At 35.7% G+C, this 16,457-nt stretch overlaps 1 non-coding gene across 1 annotated transcript; it reads right to left on the minus strand.

The window, feature by feature from the left end:
- Nucleotides 1-15,798: 15,798 nt before the first annotated feature.
- On the minus strand, nt 15,799-15,904 carry LOC141603668 (small nucleolar RNA R71). Its single transcript, XR_012525526.1, has one exon. It is a non-coding gene; the product is annotated as a small nucleolar RNA R71 (small nucleolar RNA).
- Between the last annotated feature and the right edge of the window lie 553 nt (nt 15,905-16,457).

Below are 16,457 nucleotides of genomic sequence, written 5' to 3' on the forward strand. Positions count from 1 at the left end.
TTCCTCCTCTGCCGGCCGCCCACTTCCTCCTTCTCATTTTTTTTAAAAGATCTCAGATCTGGTGTTTGCGGTGGGGTCGTGGTGAGTGTTGGGGTGTTGTCGTTGCCGGCTGTGCGCGGCCTCCTTGTTTCTCCTTTTTTTTTAATTCACATTCGATGGGTGGTGGACCATGGTGGTAGTGGGGGTGGTCGCTTTTTTCAAATTTAGTTGTACTTTTTTTTTCTTTCTGATTTTTCTTCATTTGCGGCGGTTGTGGGTGTGGTGGTCGTGGGTAGAGCCGGCAAATAATGACACGACACGAAAACACGACACGAACCCGACACGAAATTAACGGGTTTGGGTTAAGGCTCAATGACTCATTTATGTAAGTAGGTCGACGCGAACACGACTCGATATTTAATTGGGTCGGGTTTGGGTTGTGCTATCTAAACACGAACCCGACACGAATGACCTGTTTACTAAATTAATCCTAATATTTTTTTTATCCTTCATCGCAAAAATATACTTAAACTTTCCAAATATTGACATGACACGAAAACACGACACGAACCCAACACGAAATTAGCGGGTTAGGGTTGAGGTTTGATGACCCATTTATGTAAGTGGGTCGACACGAACACGACACGAGATTTAAATGGGTCGGGTTTGGGTTGAAGGGTTTCTGACCCGTTTACATGTGACACGAACACGAACCCGACACGCCTCGATCTGTTTGCCAGGTCTAGCCGTGGGTGTGGTTTAGATGGGTGGCGGTAGAGGTGGACTTCCTCGTTTTTCTTTTTCTTTTTCAGATTTGGTGGGTGGTGGACCGTGGTGGTAGCGGCCGTGGGTTATGGGTTGTGGTCTGTTTTTTCAGATTAAGTTAACTCAGATCTACATTTTTTGTTATTTTCGACACTTTTTTTTGTCAGATCTACATTTTTTTTTCAATCAAATCTGTTGTGGTTGGTGGTCATGAAGGTGGCGAGTCTGGTGGTTGGTGGTCAGAGGCGGTGGCGGTGGTCATGTATTAAAGTTACAATCCTATATGGACAAAAGTTACGCTCTAATATGGACTAATTATACTCGTTAAGGACTTAAATTACATAAATTTAAATTAGTATAATTTTACAATCCTAAAAAAAAAGTGTTTCAAAAAATATGACTTAAGTTACAATCGTAAAACATTAAAGTTACGTTCATAAAATGACAATATTACATAAAATTTATAAATCAGTAAAATTAATTAAACTCAAATTTTTATATTAAAATTGTATAAAAAAATTAAAGTATAAATTTTTAGCATTAAAGTTTCACTCGTAAAACATTAAAGTTACATTTATAAAATAATAAAATTAAATAAATTCAAATTTTTATATTAGAAATTGGCGAAAAAAATTAAAGTTTCAATTTTTAGCATTAAAGTTTTACTCGTAAAACATTAAAGTTATATTTAAAAATCAGTAAAATTAAATAAATTCAAATTTTTATATTAAAAATTGTTAAAAAAAATTAAAGTTTCAATTTTTAGCATTAAAGTTTTACTCGTAAAACATTAACGTTATATTTAAAAATCAGTAAAATTAAATAAATTCAAATTTTTATATTAAAAATTGTTTAAGAAAATTAAAGTTTCAATTTTTAGCATTAAAGTTTCACTCGTAAAATATTAAAGTTATACTCAAAAAACGATCTTAGATATTTAAAATAAAATTTTATAACATAAATTTAAATTTTTATTTATAAAATAACCTTAAATATTAAAGTTATAATTGTAAAGAATTAAAGTTACACTCATAAATTAAAGTTTCATTTATAAAACATTAAAGTTTTCATCTTAAAATTTTAAAATCTCAACCATCCATCTTAGTCGATCAATGGCTAGGAGTAGGACTTAGTGGACTCTCTCTCTCTCTCTCTCTCTCTCTCTCTCTCTCTCTCTCTCTCACACTCTCTCTCTCTCTCTCTCTCTCTCTCTCTCTATATATATATATATATATATATATATATATATATATATATATATATATATATATATATATATAGATATAGGAGCGAAGTTCTTATAAGTCCCTCATATATTTTGAGTCCCTAAATCCTCACTACATCTCTTTGATCTTCCAATATTGATGGTTGAGATTGAAAGCTAGAAATACACTTAACACTAATTAGTTTCCTATACACTAATTAATTCTACTTACTCTCTCTAGCTTTAATTATACATTCACTAATTGATTATTATACACAATTAAAACTATCTTTTGCCTTCTTATGCTTTCAAGTTTAAACAATTTTTTTTCTGAGAGAGTTTATACAAATTTTATGACACTTTTACTGTTTTACAAGTGTAACTTTAGCAAAAAAAAGTGTAACTTTAACAAAAAAAAAAAGCGGTTTTGACGAATATTATTTTGAAATTTGAAATTTGAAATTTTGAAGCAAGTTTACGATAAATTTTGCGTTTTACGAGTATAACTTTAGTTTTTTCGAGTGATTTTGAGAAATGTTATTTTGAATTTTTCAAATTTTAACACAACTCATTGTAAATTGAGTGACTTATAAGTGTAACTTTAGTCTTTTAAAAGTGTAACTTTAGTCTATTAAAGTGTAATTTTAGTCCATTAAATTGTAATTTTAGTCCATTGAGAATGTATCTTTAGTCCATATTAAAAATGTAACTTTAGTCTACTAAGAGTGTATCTTTAGTCCATATTAAAAGTGTAACTTTAGTCCATTGAGAGTGTAACTTTAGTCGTTTGAGAGTATAACTTTAGTCATTGAGAGGGTAACCTTAATGGAGATAAGTATAACTTTAATGGATAAAAGTGTAATTTTAATGGCGAAAAGTGTAACTTTAATAATAGAGAAAAATGTAACTTTAACAGAAAAAATGTAATTTTAATTAAAAAAAAAGTGTAACTTTAATAGAAAAAAGTGTAATTTTAATGGAAAAAGTGTAATTTTAATGGAGAAGAGTGTAACTTTAATGGAGAAAAATGTAACTTTAATAGAGAAAACTGTAACTTTAATAAAAATAAGTGTAACTTTAATAGAGAAAAATGTAACTTTAATAGAGAAAACTGTAATTTTAATAGAGATAAGTGTAACTTTAATAGAGAAAACTGTAACTTTAATACATGTAAGTGTAATAGAGAAAAATGTAACTTTAATAGAGACAAGTGTAAGTCTAATAGAGAATCATGTAACTTTAATAGAGATAATTATAATTCTAATAGGGAAAAATGTAATTTTAACTTAAAAAATCAAGAAATTTTTTTATAAAAAAAAAAAAGAATTTTATTAAAAAAAAAAAGAATTTGAGTAGATCTAGGATTTGAGTCTTTGAATGCAACCATCCCCTAATTTTTTTATTAAAAAAAAATCTGAAACTTTAAAAAAAAAACAATACGGAGTAGATGTTAGTACATAGTAGTACAATTAAAACAAAAAAAATATTAGTACCCAACCACCGTCCCCACCACACTCCACCTCCTTCTTTGTTTCCTGTAAAACAAACCCAAACATACAAACAACTCAGTTTTGAAACAAAACCCAGTTTTGAAATTTTGTTTAAAAAAATCAAGCACTACAAACAACCCACCAACCGCACGACCATCACACGACCACCACGACACTAATAGCTCCAGATCAAGAGGAGAAGTGGTGGCCGAGTCGAGATCTAATAGCAGAGGTGACGGCCGCAAGTGGCGTGGCGGCAGTGACGAGACGGAGACGAAAAAAAGGGAGAAGAGAAGGAAGATGGCGGCTGATGATGGTAGCGTGAGGGGCGGGAACGACAGTGGCGGTGGAGATCTGAAGAGGTGGGATGTCGGGTGGTCAGTGGAGACGGCCGACGGAGAGAAAGGATGACGGCTGCGCGAGTAGGGGGTGGCCGTGGGAGTGATGTCGGTGTCGAGGGATATTTTGGCGTTGGTGGTGGTGGCCGTGGTAATGGTGGTGGCAGGTGGGTGGTGAGTGAGGGAGGGAGATTTGAAATTTTTATTTTGGCGTTGTTGGTGTGGTGGTTGTAGGTGGCGGTATTGGAGGAGGCGAGAAGGGCGGCAGTGGAGAATGTGGTGGTACCATCGGTTGGAGGTCGTGGTGGTGGGTTGTGGTGGTGGGAGAGGAGGTGCGGGAGTGGGTAGCGGTGGTCGTGGGGGTGGGTGGTGCCCGGTGGGGGTGGGTTAGTGAGGATGATAGGGGAATAATTTTTTGATTTTTTAGATTTTGAATTTTTTGGTTTTTGAAAGAGGAGAGGTTTTTGAGAGATAAAATGTGTGAAATTGTGTGAGATGAGAGAGAAATGATTGTTTGGAAAAGTATATATGTTAATTTAGTAGTTAATTAGGGTGAGTTAGTCCATAATTAGTGTAGGTAGAGAGAGAGTGGTAAATTAGCTTATTAATGACCATTTTGGGTGTTTAATCTCAACCCTCCATCTTCATGATCCAAAGGCTCACAATGATACTTATGGACTCACACTTAGAAGGTGGACTTAGTTGATCCCAATACTATGTGTATAGAGTGAAGTTCAAATGAGTCCCTTATATATTTTGAGTCCCTAAGTCCTCACTACATCTCTTGGATCTTCCAATATTGATGGTTGAGATTGAAAGCAAGAAACACACTTAACACTAATTAGTTTCCTATACACTATTAATTCTACTTTCTTTCTCTAGCTTTAATTATACATTCACTAATTAATTCATCTACCCAATTAACACTATCTTTTGCCTTCCAAGTTTTTACAATTTTTTTTTTTTTGAGAGAAAGTTTATACACATTTTATGAGACTTTTACTGTTTTAAAAGTGTAATTCTAACAAAAAAAAGTGTAATTTTAACAAAAAGAAAGCGGTTTTGACGGATATTATTTTGAAATTTCAAATTTTGAAGCAAGTTTATGACAAATTTTGCGTTTTACGACAAATTTGAAATTTTGAAGCAATTTTACGTCAATTTTTGAGAAATATTTTTTTTTTTCAAATTTTAACACAACTCATTCTAAATTAAGTGATTTATAAGTGTAACTTTAGTCTTTTAGAAGTGTAACTTTAGTCCATTAAAGTATAATTTTAGTCCATTAATTTGTAATATTAGTCAAGAAATGTAACTTTAGTCCATTAAATTGTAATTTTAGACCAGAAGTGTAACTTTAGTCAACTAAAGTGTAATTTTAGGCCATTAAATTGTAATTTTAGGCCATTGCAAGTATATATCTCTAATCCATATTCAATGTGTAACTTTAATCCAATGAGAGTGTAAATTTAGTCCTTTGATAGTGTAACTTTAGTCCATTGAGAGTATAACTTTAGTCCTTGAGAGGGTACCCTTAATAGATATAAGTGTAACTTTAACAAAAAAAATTGTAATTTTAATGGAGAAAAGTGTAATTTTAACATAAAAAAGTGTAATTTTAACAGAAAAAAATGTAATTTTAATAGATAAAAGTGTAATTTTAATGGAAAAAAGTGTAACTTTAATAATGGAGAAAAGTGTAACTTTAATAAAAAAAAAAAGGTTAATTGATGGTAATAATCCAAACTATTGCTCGTCTTCTCGTAATAATCCAAACTTCACTTTAACTCAAAATAAACCATGTTATTATCGTCCTTAACTCATACCGCACCTAGGTCATTTTTTACCTATGAAATCAGGTAAACCACCGGTAATCCCCAATTTTTTTTGTTAAACCTCCTTCACCGATAATCAGTCCACCACTCCAAACATCCTCGTGAACTCTGAATCAAATTCATCCAACCCAGGAAAAAAATCCCCAAATTAAAAACCTTATTTTAACCAGTTACCAAATTCCTCTTTAATTGTATACGAGTATAATCTTGCTAAATTAAATCATACCCAGATAATAACTTTGAGGAAAGATTATGAATATTGAACAAAATTGAAGAATCCAGATAGATTGAAAGATAAGTTACAAAGAGAGGTTGAATGATTTAATAATGGGTACAACAAATTGAAAAAAAAAAAAAAACAAGTTTATCAAATCAAATTGAGAACTGACGCTAAGATTGGGAAGGCAGGTTGACAAATTTAGAACTTTGTGAAGATTGGACTTGTAAGCCAATCATTACTTCTTATGGAGTTTATACCATCCAAGACTGATTTCTTCATGCAGTAAAGCCGTGGTGTTATCAATGGCATCTTTTATTGGTGGTTATCTTATCCCTCAGTAGTTGATATCAACTTGAATCAGACCACGATTGAAGCAACATTCTTGTTCTCGTGGAACAATATCGATGAACATTGCTTGTGCATTTCAGAAGGTGGTGGTGTCGGTGGTGATGTAGTGTGGTGGCAGTAGCTTGGTAGCGTGCAGGTGTTGATCTTTTTGGTGTTTGGCGGGTGGTGATGGAGGAGTGAAGGGATGAAGAGGATAAGGTAAATGTTAAACATAATCCAAATATGAAAGGGTAAAGTTTAACCGGCTAAACAAGTTGCCCTTCCAAAAAAGCAATATAAGAAAAATGAGTGCAAAGGTGAGATTAGTATGAGTTAAAGTGAAGTTTTGATTAATGTGAGAAGGCAAGCAATAGTTTGGATTATTCTCGTTAAATAGTCGTAAAAAAATGTAACTTTAATAGAAAAAAGTGTCATTTTAATGAAGAAAAGTGTAACTTTAATAAATTTAACTTTAATAGAGAAAAAAGTAATTTTAATAGAGAAAACTGTAATTTTAATAAGTGTAATTTTAATAGAGAAAAATGTAACTTTAATAGTGAAAAGTGTAATTTTAATAAAAATGAAGATAAAGATAAGTATAATCTTAATTTTACTAGAACATAAAAATCAACAAATAAAGAGAAAATCTGGAAAAAAAAAAAAGATCTAGGTTTAACTTTTCAAAAATAGATCTAACTTTTTCATTTGTTTTTTAAAAAAAAAACTCAAATTTCCACTATCTAAACAAAACCAACATAACTTAACTCAAAAAAAAAAGGCAGCCCCGACCCACCACAACACAAAACAATTATTTATAATGAGAAAAGATTTGAATAAACAAATCTTAACAAAAAAAAAATACAACATCAACGACGCACCTATCATTTCAAATAAAAGAAAAAAAATTAACTAAACAGATCTTGAAACCAAGAAAACAGAATGAGAAGATCTCGTTTTTTTTGTTTGTTTGGTGTCGGGATTTAACACCAACACCGTTCCAACTCACCACCACTACCAAAATTAAAAATTAAAAAAAAAAAAAAACGTATCTTGAAGACAAACAAAAAATGTGTCGGCGGCCCCACAACAGATTTATATATAAAAAAATGTAGATCTGAAAATGGAGCACACAAAAAAAAAAGAAAAAAAAAACGTGACAAGCACAAACGGGTGCTGGACGGGGGCGGTAGTGTCGGGTGGTTTGGGGGTGGATGGCAGCGGTGGTGAGCAGAGGGCGAAAGTGAGTGGTGGTTGTGGTGTACGTGAGAGTGAGGGAGTTGAGGGGATGGCTGGTGAGGGCGGTAGTTGAGGTGGAAGATGGTGGGGGTGGTTTCGGGGTGGTGGTGAGGGTGTGGGTCGTGAGTGGATGGTGTGGTGGGTGGGTGGTGGTTTCGGTGATGGGGTCGTGAGTGGTGGCAGATCTGGGGTGGGGGTGGGTGAGGGGAGGCGCCGTGGGTGGTGGATATCGGTGGTGGTGAGGAGGAAAGAGAGGAGAGTAATATTTTTGAAACCAAGAAAAAAAATTAACTAAACAGATCTTTAAACCAAGAAAACAGAATGAGAAGATCTCGTTTTTTTTGTTTGTTTGGTGTCGGGATTTAACACCAACACCGTTCCAACTCACCACCACTACCAAAATTAAAAATTAAAAAAAAAAAAAAAAACGTATCTTGAAGACAAACAAAAAATGTGTCGGCGGCCCCACAACAGATTTATATATAAAAAAATGTAGATCTGAAAATGGAGCACACAAAAAAAAAAGAAAAAAAAAACGTGACAAGCACAAACGGGTGCTGGACGGGGGCGGTAGTGTCGGGTGGTTTGGGGGTGGATGGCAGCGGTGGTGAGCAGAGGGCGAAAGTGAGTGGTGGTTGTGGTGTACGTGAGAGTGAGGGAGTTGAGGGGATGGCTGGTGAGGGCGGTAGTTGAGGTGGAAGATGGTGGGGGTGGTTTCGGGGTGGTGGTGAGGGTGTGGGTCGTGAGTGGATGGTGTGGTGGGTGGGTGGTGGTTTCGGTGATGGGGTCGTGAGTGGTGGCAGATCTGGGGTGGGGGTGGGTGAGGGGAGGCGCCGTGGGTGGTGGATATCGGTGGTGGTGAGGAGGAAAGAGAGGAGAGTAATTTTTTTGGGTTTTTAAGTTTTAGAGTGATGAGAGGATGTATGAAATTGTGGGAGATAGAGAGAGAAATAATTGTAAGAAAACTATATATATTAAATTAGATATTGATTAAGTGGGTTAGTAATTGATTAGGTTGAGTAGAGAGATAGAGTGTTAATTAGGTTAATAATTACTATTTTTAGTTTTTAATCTCAACCATCCATCTTCCTCATCCAATGGCTTGGATGAGGATTTATGGACTCACTCTTAAAGGGTAGACTCACATGATCCCATTACGATATATATATATATATATATATATATATATATATATATATATATATATATATATATATACACACACACAAATTAACTTATAAGGAAAATGGAAAAGCAAGATTTTTTATTATCCAAGATGCTTCCTCAGAACCATCAATACAATCTACATCATCAGCTTTTCACTATAAATACTATAAAGATACGAACAGGACCAGGAGTTTAAAACGGAACCCAACTTCTGAAATCCAGAAAGTAAAACCAGCCAGATACTTAATAAATATAAAATTTACAATGTACAAAAAATCAAAGTCAAGTTCAACTGTAGATCCTACAATCAATAAACGAACACAGTCATTTCAAATTTGCGGACATGTAGCAAATTATTAGAGTTCTAATTCTAAAACATAGACTTTTCATGTACAGAACGCCATATAAGGAATCAGTTAACCAATTGATTGATCGTTGTAGGCAAAATGTTTACCTATAACATATTAACATCTCATGTCTTTTATATACATATCAGTGAATGGCCATAGAGTAGTGAGATGGTTCAGAATAGGGAGTTCTTTTGAGCAGAACGTTCACTATGATGGAAGCTCTAATTTATTTACCTCCATAACCTTCTATTTATCTAGCTTTTTCACCGTGTCTTACATCAATTATCCTGGCCTTCACTCAGCATTTCATTTTCCCTTCGGAAAGAAAGGATCAACCTATTGAAAATTGGGCTGATCTTTTATGATGCTAAACAGGATTGAGTTATGAGATTTTCTTGCTAATGCCACTAGTCATTACGATTGCATCATTTGAAATAATTTTCTAGTCACAAACAAGAACTTTAGAAAATAACAAAACAAATGGCCTATTCCTCAAATCAAATTAAAATAACAAAGATATCAAAGATTAAGTGTGGCTTTGCTTGTTGCACAATATTTACTTCCTAAACTTCTCCGGATATTACCAAGGACCTAAACTTCCAAAATCTTTATCGTAAAAATTGCATCATTTTGCATAAGACATAATCCCATAAGAATAAGGGAAGGATTCAAACCATTTTGTTTGCTTCGGTACGCTAACATGGATAGCTTTTCTAGACCACTCAAACTGCTCCCATTCACTAGTCCGACCGTCGTAGTGGAAAAGAAGAATCTGGAAGTCATCAGAAAACTGCAACACAATCTCAAATTAATCATATTTCCCTAATGCAAAGTTCTAGTGACATAGTAGAAAAGCGTACTAAATTTGATACCTTCTTTAAGGCTGTATTAATGTTGTCTTTCTGGTTAAATCCAACAGTGAATGTTACCAAATATTTGGGCTTCTTTTTTAAATCCTGAAAGTTACATAAAAAAAAAAAAGATGAGAAGGATTGATTTCTAAGATAATTGGGGATACTTATTCCGCACATATCCTCGCCAAGGAACTCTTATGTGGGACAATAATACTACAGAGTGTCAAAGTAAAAAAAAAAAAAAAGATAATTTAGCAAAACTATTTGGATACAAATCCCGGTAGTAAGCTTTTTAGAATTCCTGTCGGTGCAATTTATTATTGAAAGCCAAAGCTTCACAACACTATGAAAGAAGAACATAAATACAAATAAAGAGCGATGAATAACATAAAGTAACACCAAAATAGTTGTTCTTGGAAGAATACAAATTTAGCTTTAGTCCCAAAATTATTTGGCGTTGACTAACATCAATCGTCATAAAGAACCCTTATTTTGACAAGTCTGATTAGACCTATGTTACTCCGACACTTCACTTAACTGCCGTGTCGGACACGACACGACACAACACAACACTTCGACACTTCAATTTAGACCACAAAATAGGAAAATTCACCCAAAATAGCCGTGTCCGACACTCCGACACGTGTCAGACATGACACCGTGTCGAAGGGTCGGAGTAACACAGGATTAGACAAGATAGAATCGTAAGAAAAATACCCGTCTTCAGTCCAAAAGCATAATTGAAAAGAAAAAAAAACCTCCATTCTCTATACATTGTTTCCATTTTTCAAAAAAAAAATAGAACTTTTTCCATTTTAGTTGGCAACTTTGCACGGACGTTAATAAATTCAGTTACAGAAGTAAAGGCTATTTGCTGTGAGTAAGTTCATGTGTTATATGTTTCCTGATACTTGCACAATACCACCCACGCAAGCCATGTCTAAGAACTACGCGTATATACAAGCATACGGAGATACACACAGTCGCACATTATGTATATAGTTCTAGTTCTACGCATAAAACAATTACTTATATCACATTCCATGATCTAGGAACTCTAATTCCTGATTTCAGATACTTATCGTAATGGTTTATCTATCATGAAGAACTGTTTATAACCAAAAGGAACTTTTCTCAACACATTAGTTACTGGTTTTGCAAATGAGTGGCCACAGCTGCAACATGATAAAAAGCAAGGTATACGTCATCTACCAAAAAGAAACATTTAACAAATTTCATCACATATGGCTATGAAGAAAAACAGTGGTTGATACTTGAGATCATTTATAGAGCATATGATCCTACGTCTCTCTAGGAAGGGGTTGTGAATTATGTCTGAAAAAAATGAAATGCATAGACAAAAGCAAATAACTACTGAGGAAATATACCTCATTTGGTTCTCCCCACAATCTTCGAAGATAGAAATCGGATTCTGGAACTACAATTCCTGGAGGTAGCATCTCTGCAACACGAGGGTTTGTTTGAACATATATCTAGAAACACACGAAGAAATCACTCGAACAGTAAGAACCAAAATAGAGAATGAAACAGAGCATCAAAATAAGCGTTTACATATGAAGCTGCTTAAGGCGCAAGGCGCACTGAGGCGATGAGGATTCGTGACGAGGCGCAAAACTCACGCCTTATAGACACTAGGCACTTTCTATTAAAACAAATCTACATTTTCAAAGTAAATATTTCTACAATAACACCTTTTTTGGACTTTGAAGAGGGCTAACATGTTAAGGGGTGAAAATTAGGAATAAAGTGATAAAGAGAAGGGCATAATATAAAAACTACAAGAACAAAATTAAAATTAAAATTTCATAGTATTGTCCCTCCTAACCACGCCTTGTCTAAAAGGCGCACTGATGGCACAAGGAGGCGCTTTGGCCAGTGCCGCCTCATGCACGCCCGAGGTATGCTTTTTTAAACTAAGACGTGGCATGGGGGCATTGTGTGACGTTCTAACCCTTTGGTCATTACTTTCAAGCATATATGTTGCAATTTTAACATTCATGTAGCTCATACTTGTTCCACACTTCCTTCGTGTTGATCATCGGACCAAAACCCCTGCTGTTACTTTCTTTTCATTATCGGGCTTCTTAGATTTCAATGTGTATCTAGAACATTCCATGTTTCCAATACATAGTTGTGTACAATCAAATTTCCATCTTTAAGAGGTGCTAACTACTCAAATTCCCTTCTTACAAAACTAATAGCTTTCTTGTGATGACTAATCTTTTTATTATTGAATGTGTATGTAGATTTGAATGTGACATTTATTGTGTGCCCCCTGACCCGGACGAGTTTGTGTCTAGTGGATGATCCCTCAGTAGCACATGTCCACAAAGCCTGTATTTTTGTTGTGAGATAAGACAAGGGTGTACATCACATTCCGGCTAACATGACAGATCAATGTGGGGTGAAATTTAAACAAATAAAAAAGGCCCCCATTTTATTGAAAAGCTAGACATAAAAGAGATTCATTACGGCAAAATTGTAAAAAGGCGCTCAAATGAAACCATGCTATCCCAACACTTCAAATCTTCAAACAGAAGTTCATTCTAGTTGAGTCTAGATCATACAATATATTAATGTATTTTACAATAGACCAAAAATAATATTGATTTGCTTGTTTCTCTTCTTCCTTGGCCAAACATCAGTATCACATACCATTCTGCCTTTTCTATTTCTCAAGAAACCTTGTTCATAAAATGAGTAAAAGTACAAAGAGACTGGTAGCCTGGTAGGATCAGTAATAGAAAAGTACTATTAACATGTCGTATAATAATGATACATCACCGCTTGAGAAACTGGATGACACTTCATTAAAGATTTCTAGGAATTTTAACCATGCAAGTTGAACAAAGTATTAGGATATTAACATGGTGAGTCTACCACTGCCACTACTCCAGGCAATGAAGATTGCCCAGGTCCAAATGTTGCTACTAGACAAAAGCCAAAAGCGCACCACTTAAAACACCTTAGTTAGCCTTCGGCACACAACCACAAAAAAAGGGAAAAAAAATCCTTTAGTTTAGCCCAAATCCATGATTAACACTATTCTTTTGCTAAACTTAAAGACAAGGTCACGTGCACTTTAAATCTCAGGATATATAAATAGCAACATAGGAAATGTTTAGATTTATAGATGACCTACAAGTTAAAAGAAAACCAATGTATGCTAGGAAATATTGGGAGGAAGCAAGCATCTGCGCACAATTAAAAGCATAATGTTTGGATTTAAAGATGATCTATTATGCAACCTATACATACAGACCCTTCGAACTGCTGAGTACACCCTAGGTCACACCGAAACGGATACGGACCCGGACATGGACAGGAAACGAACACGTCACACGACATCCCATGAAATGTAGGATACATGACACGTCTTTTAAATATAGTATTTATAGTTATAGAAGTGCAATTTTATTTTTGTAAAGGTATTTTATATTAAATTTTAAATAAAATTTCAAACTACTCACTCCGACCCACACCAAAGGTAACACTTACTATAAAGTATAAACGGACAATCCACACCAAAGGTAACATTCCTTATTTAGCCCACAACATTACCAAGTTATCCTTGTACCCATTTGATATTTACACAAAAAGCATTACATACCCCCTCCCCCCTACCAACCCACAATTACATGGTCCACCTATTTTTTTCCCTCTTTACCCTTACTTTTTCCACCTTTTCTTAAATGCTTCATTTTTCCCTATGTTACCTTTAGACTGGGTCGGGGGGAGTATATACTATATAGTATATGCTAATTAAATAAAACCTAATGGTTAAATTAATAATAACCCATATTCCAGAAAATATGTCATGTATGCAAAACATATCCATGGTTTTATCACGAAAGGTCTTCATAATATTACATCATATGGTATATAGATTATGCTAAGTAGAAATGTCCTCGAGTGTCTAGGGAGTTGCCAAACTTTAAAAATATTAATAAAAAATTAGAGACGGTTTGTTAAGTGTCTGGCTCGTATTTCCGTGTGCCATGCAAGTGTCGGTAACACGATGTCGGACACGAACAAGCTAGATGTTATGGTAGAAGTGTTTGCTTCCTAAACTAAACCCAACTCATCTATGTTTTAGCAGTTTGCTACTTTTTTTTATTGGTAAAGGAGAGCACTTACACCAGCCAATATGTCTAAATTTTGCCTAGCTTTATATTTTAGGTGACATAATTTGCAATGCATTTATTTAGCAGGGAAACTTATTGCTCGATGATCTAATAACACAGATTTCTTAGCAGAACTTGCACACATCTAAACAATCTAATTATGAAATATGAAGTATAAACCTTTATGTAGATACCCGTATCCGTCGATATTGGAATTTATAGAGAACTGATACGTACATTTTGTATAGTCTTTTTAGCCTATTTTAGCACGTATTTCTATGTATTTTCGTACTGTTTATATTGCATTTTGCCCCCGAATTGGCTACTTTGGTTTGTTTTGTTCGTTTTGTAGGAATGAACGTAAAAGTAGTGGAATCGTACCATTTTCGTCCTTTTTGCATGCATTTTGAGGAGACGAGATTGTTCAGAGTGAGATCTTGCATTGGGATGCGTGAAATAACGGTATACGGAGCAGTCGGTCACGAGTTTGAGCTGTTTTGGAGGAAGAATACTCGATCAAGCTGTTTTATTACTCGATCGAGTGGTTTCTATGGCATTGGTTGGTCGATGGAGTAGTATTATACTCGATCAAGTAGAGCTGGAATTAGGGGTTACTCGATCGAGTAACAATTTTGGTCGATCGAGTAGATAAAACAGCTTAGTTGAGTGCACGCTTCTGAGTCACCTTTTTAATCTGTATTTTCCGGCTTAGTTGAGTGCACGTTTCTGAGTCACCTTTTTAATCTGGTTAAATTTAATCCTAGATCGGAAGATTGGACTAAATAGACCTGCTATGAACAGTAGACTACCTTGATGAGGACGAAAGTTAATTTAGGGGGAATCTAGGGTAGAAAGTGGACCGGAAGGACCTTTCCATATCCGTCTCGCAGTAGTTTATCTAAGTTGTTTACAATTGAGTCGCTGGACTACCGTAGTGAACCGAAATCCTGACATGTCCCCTCTCTATTGATAGTTTAATCTCATTTTCTGCCTTTATTGCTCTTTCCTTGCTTCTCTTCCTTTTACACCTATAGTTTAGGAAACCAATTACAAACCCCCCCCCCCCCTCCCATTTGTGACCAAATAGACGGATCTTTACAGATATCTTGCCTCCCTGAGGAGATCGACCTGACTTCCCTAGCTATACAGTTAGTTTAGTTAGTTATTTTTGATAGGTATACGACAGCCCTGTCAAATTTTGGCGCCGTTGCCGGGGAGGCAATCGCCCTATCTGTCTTTGTTTCGTTTATTTTATCCGTCTCAGGGAATTTTTATTCCTTGAGGCAGTTCTTATTCATTTTATTTCAGTGTTGTGTATGCCCAGGTCACACAGGTTGGAGTTAGTTTCAACTGATTCTGAACCAGAGAGGTTGTTCAGGCATAGACTCCGTTTGCAAAGAGAATCATGAAAGGAAGACTTGAGTACTTTCGAACCAGAGCTTCAGCATTTCCTATTTACAGAAAATCCATCTTTTGAAGAAGATACTTTCAGTTCTGTAAACCAACCAGTAAAGATGCCGAACATTGCCAGTCATTCGGAGCCTAAAGCATCATCAATTCCATAGGGTTTCAATCTCCAGACTGAGGATGGGAATATATTTGACATCCGTCCTTCCTATATCAATCTGGTGGAGAGAAATATCTTTAGAGGTGTGGCAGGTGAAGACCCGGGGCAGCATATGGAGGTCTTTACGCACTACTGTTCTACTATCCCCGCCACAAAGGGGGTAACTCAAGACAAGATTAAGGAGGTTTTGTTTCCTTTTCTTTGATCGACTCGGCCAGGAGGAGTGGTCGATCGATTTGGACCGCACGGCCGCGGGGTCAGATCGGGAGACCCTTGCTCTTGCTTTTTATAAGAGATATTTCCCTCCGCAGCGCACTAATCAGCTGAGGGCAAAAATCACTAGTTTTAAGCAGGCACCTGATGAAACTTTCTATGAAGCGTGGTGCCGTTTCAAGAGGTTGGTGAGGTCTATTCCTTACCATGGTTTTGATCCGTGGTTCCTGTCCAATCAGTTCTACAATGGGCTATACAATGATCACAGAGCCATACTTGATGCATCATCTAACGGAAGATTCCAAAAGAACACTGACGATGATAAGGGATGGGCTCTTAATGAAGCGATGGCGACCCACTGTGCTGAGTATGAAAACCCGAGGGATGGTATTAGAACAGTTCATGCAGCCGATAAGCAAGTTGTGGCTCAGCTGGAAGCAATGAATGCCAGGTTTGATAAGTTGGAGTTGCATTCTGCTGGGGAGCCTCAGACGGTCCATTTGCTCACTAGAGAGGAGACTGTCACATGTGAGAGGTGTGGGAGCAACAACGGTCACACTGCTGTTGGCTGTCTTACAGAGAAGGAACAGGTCCTTGCTTTTCAATAATACAGGCAAGGAGGGGGTTCCTATTATAATAACCAAGGGGAAGTCCATCACAATTTAAGGTGGACAAGTCAAAATGTGCTCAATCCTATCCCTCCTCCGCAGCAGCATCAGCCATATGTCCCTCCTCATAAGGCTCAACAAGGTTTTCCGAAGCCTCAT

The sequence above is a fragment of the Silene latifolia genome, chromosome 9 (genome assembly GCF_048544455.1).
Source record: "Silene latifolia isolate original U9 population chromosome 9, ASM4854445v1, whole genome shotgun sequence".
Taxonomy (NCBI): Eukaryota; Viridiplantae; Streptophyta; class Magnoliopsida; order Caryophyllales; family Caryophyllaceae; genus Silene; species Silene latifolia.